We start from the raw sequence: 4,730 nt of genomic DNA, 5'->3' as shown, positions 1-4,730 counted from the left end.
TTGGAGACGAAAAAACAAAAGAAAACTGATTTTCTCCAAGCCCAAGGGAGTGTCGAGGGGATCCGTAAGGTCGTGTGGTGCTCCTATATTCTTCTTTACAAGATTAAAAGCATGGTGGATTTATGTAAAAGCCTTAGAGTTCCCTAGGAAGCGGTGGATGCCATAAAATCTTGTGGAAGACGTGAACACCGCCGTCACCAGAAGTCCAGCCAAGTAAATCAGGCAGCATGCCAAGACTCTCATTGGCAGTGATTGGACTGTGAAGAGGTATGTGAAGTATTTGGAGAAGGTAACTTATGTAAAACGACATTGACAACTGCTCTCAACCAAGGCCAACAGGGTAAAGAGAGCCAGAAATGGTTCAATCATACTGGGTCAATTTGTCCACCCTTCTACCCATACTTTTCCCTTTTGACCATTTATTGTGTAGTTTAAAAGAGAGACTGTGTTAGTTTATTACCCCTCATTGAAATTTGGATTAACTCAATGCCTACGTCGAGCAGCAGTGGGTGACCATGCCAGAGGCCTTCATCAAGAAGTGCTGTGGCGCCTTTAGGCCCTGGTAACAGCCAAAGTAAATCATTTCGAAAATACAAATATGTGCCCATAAAAAAGTCTGTGATAAAGCCTTAATGTTGTACTCCTTTTCTTTATTAGAAAAGGTTACCCTATTTTTTCATTATCAAAAAGTCTATAATTTCACCTAGCACACGTTAATCTTAGAAAATTGGAATATAGTTTCTTTTCCCCTTGAGAATGATAACCAGATCAAGATAGCACTCAAAAACTATATTATTAATATATACATCATACATATAGAATGTTTTCACACTGCATAACTTTTATGGAAGTAGCTCATTTTTGAGGTATAAAAACTAAGTAATGGCTTCAGACATATGACATTTTTCTATTCATATTTGATAATTGCGAGGTTTAGTTTCCGTCTCTACTATTTTCATTTTTCAACTATGTGGTACATTTCTATACCTTTTATCTCCCTTTATAATTTACGTCACAAGGTATAAGTAATGTATGACATCCCTGGTATGAAAATGATAATGGAGATTGACACTCAGCAACACCCATTTTCAAAATTGAATGTTAATAAGGTCCAATTTCGATGTTTTAGTTTTATTAATTCATATATTATATGTATACATAAAATAGCAATCAGGAGAGCAATATCTTCTGATTAAGGCCGCACCAACTTCTTAGAGTATAAATTGGACATTCAGTCTTTCTTTTTTTGACCAACTAATGTTAATTTTAAAAAGTAAAATAGTTATTAAATAATAGGAGAAAATTGATTTTAAGCAATCGTGTAATAAATAGATTAAGGGGTTAAAATATTTTTTTAGATTGATCTTTTTATTTATTATTTTATCTCTCAATCTTTCAGATCCAGGAGTAGTAACGCAAAGTGATCCACGATTTGTACTCGGCGCGGTCACAAAGTAAAACAGGAAATACGGGGTACCACGGTGTGAAACAGCTTTAATGTGCAGGGGTAGCAAACATGCTCCGTGCGCCCCCAAAACAGTAAAAAGTGCACCCCAGGAAAGGTCATCCTGCGTATTTTTTGCCTTTCTTTGTAGTTTGGACTCTGTGATTTAAGCTAATGGCGGTCATATCGAGTAAAAGAAGTTTTCTTTACAAATTATTATTTTTCAAAGCCTCACCTTAATTATGAAAAAATCAAAACTATGGAGCTTTAAAGTTTTTATGTAAGTACTTCTACCCATCTCTGTACTAATAGAAAAATAGGATTAGCAGCCTTTAGTTGTTCAAAAAAATGAAAGTAAAAAAAAAAGAGCGCACGTTCCCTGTATAGAATATTACTTGGATAATACTGGGTTCCTTTTAGATCATTCTTTTTTTTTAAATTAGTAAATTATGTTCGATAAACTTTGAGTAACTTTTGCTTGAACACATGACCTAAAAAGTCCCCCGCTTAACATAGAAAACACTTGTTTTTTTTTTCGTTAAAAATTGGTTTATTGAAACTTTCAATATTTCAATGTATTATTCGCAAAGGTTTACCCAGCGTTGCTCAGGCCAAGGAGGGAGAGGGAAATTACATTGAAAATGGTCAAATTTATTGAGAAAATTAAAAAAAATATTTAGAAAATACATCTATAAACTTATAACACTATTTAACAATAGTTTTTATGCAGAAGAAGAGCATATACTCAACTTAGTACAGTTTGATCTCTTGATTCCAAATATGGTCTTATTTTTTCTCTCATAGCCTCGTGGCGTTCAGAAAAAGGCCCTATATTTTTTTGTTATTTTTGGCTATTTTTAAGGTTCAAAGCTGTTTTAACCCCTCCGTGTTGAAGATAGGGATAAATTATATTATTATATTTTAAAACTGAATGTTAACAAATTCTAAACGAATTTTTTAAATGTTTGCATCATACTTTTAACTCGAATTATCTTTGGTTAGAGTGAAAAATAGGTGCTTTTTGTTCAGAGATTCATAGCTTCAAGACGAATAAATTCAAAAAGCTTAAAAGTATTGCATTTGATAGCTGAATATGACCTTTAAAATAAAAATTAGGAGCCTCTCCAAAAACACTCGAAATCGTTGTCCATTTAAGATACGCCCTTTTTCTGAAGGCTACAAGGCTATGAAAGAAAAAATAAGACCATATTTCAATCAGGGGATCAAGCTTTATTAAATAGAGCTTAAACTGTTTTTGCACCATTTTTGCTGTTGGACGGTGTAATTATAATATGAATGTTTTGTTGTTGTCGAAAATAATCCTTATAATAATAATTCTTTTGGATTCTCATAGTTTATCAATGTGGTTGAGAAAGGTAATCCACAAAAGGCTCAACATAGCAGCTCCCCCTCCCCCCCAAAAAAAATATTTATTATTATTGTTCTTATAACCATAAAAGTATTATTATGAATATACAAAAAAATATAATGTGTTATAAGCTTTTAACAACATACCAACAAATATGCATCTAAAAAATGGCCTAGATGATAAGTCAATTTTTATTTACTTGAAAAAAATCACAGATCGAAATTCGTAAAGAAAATTACAAAAAACTTTTTTTTTCTTGTAATTTTGCAAAAAGTGTTGAAAATAACTTTTATTGGAATTGTAAAGTGAAACACAAACCTACTATTATTTTTTTTTTTGTACTTCCAAAAATAAAAAAGTTATAAAGAAGAATGGTGTCTAAAAAAAATAACCTTGATAATTAGTTCATGTTAGCAAATATTGCAAAAATAATGTTAAGAAATGTTATGGAAATTGAAGATACTATGTTGTATAATTAGAGTCTAAAGTTTTCTGTGTCAAAATGTATCGTTTTGTGGCATTTCTTTAAAAAATAAAAAATGAAAATCGATGTTTGATGAGAAAGTGGAAAAAAAAAAAAATAGAAAAATTATACAGAAAAAGACAGATATTTCAGTTAAGCATCAATTTTTATGAGTCAAATTTATATACAAACGAATTTCCAGACAAATTTCTAGAAGCCTTATTCTTTTTACTAATCCAATATTCTATTGGAAGCTCATTTTTTTGCACCTGAAAGAAAAAAAAAATTGTAATTTTCACCAATTTCTTTTTTGCCCATAACTTTTTTGATTTTGAATAAATTTAGAAGACCTACGTCTACGTATATTTGTTTTTTCAAATGCAAATCACCTATTTTATTTATAACTGAGCCATTTATCTAGTCTCCTTGAGCAGCAAAAAACGGTTTTTGTATTTCGGGTAAAAATAAGTCCCCCTTATATGACCCCCCAAAAATCGAAATCCCCCTCTGTTCCTGCCCAGTTTCGAATGTGGGACCCACGTAAAATCTCAGTCTTCTAGGTTCAACGGTGTGGACACTCTTAAAAGTCACACCCACAGATATTCTCTTTTATATATATATACGGATTTTTAAAAAAAATTTGCTTATTGGAGCGGAGTCCCCAGAACACTTTTCAAGCCATTGCTTAGCTTGAATGGTACTTTTTACCGTCAAGAAGCAGTGTAAAATAAAACATGAAATTGTTTTGTTTTTCCATTTTTGTGTAAATAACAAATAACACTTAGTGCAATCACTCACAAAATTTAAAAAAACCCGCTGTCTTTTGAATATTCGTGCCAACTGAAAATGGGGGAATTAGAAAAAAAACAATCCCTATCTAGTTATGAAGACCCGGACTTTTTAGCCCATGTGTTATGATGCTAACTAAAACAATAGAAAACACGCTCACAATCATCAAATCCTCTTAAACATTATAAACATGTCGATATAATCCTTTATTTGACAATTTTTCAATAATATATGCTAAATGCATGTAGAAAAGACAAATTGTATGTATGTCTCATAGAAAACAATAGTGTGTCACTATAAAATAGCAATATATCTTTATTTTATGCTATAAGATATATAGACATTGTCAATGGAAAATTTTTACACGCTACCTTGGTAGTAGTAGGTTTATACTATAAATCAATGCATTAGGCGGGTCACCACGCCTATCGTGCGTGTACACGTCTAAATATATATATATATATACACAAGATAATGTTACAAAAGCCTCAGTCTTAGTTTTGATGAGAGAAGGAGTGGCATTCTTTTCGTACTAATATTTATACTAAAACTTGACCAATATCTTCCCTGATTTTATGGATTTAAGATTAATTTGTTATTGGCTCAAGTCATTATGGTTATTTTTAATTTTATTAAATGACAAAACAAGATCCGATTTTTCTATA

Source organism: Lepeophtheirus salmonis, chromosome 3 (assembly GCF_016086655.4).
Source record: "Lepeophtheirus salmonis chromosome 3, UVic_Lsal_1.4, whole genome shotgun sequence".
Taxonomy (NCBI): Eukaryota; Metazoa; Arthropoda; class Copepoda; order Siphonostomatoida; family Caligidae; genus Lepeophtheirus; species Lepeophtheirus salmonis.
The sequence above is the reverse complement of the archived record's forward strand: the minus strand, read 5'-3'. Positions refer to the sequence as shown.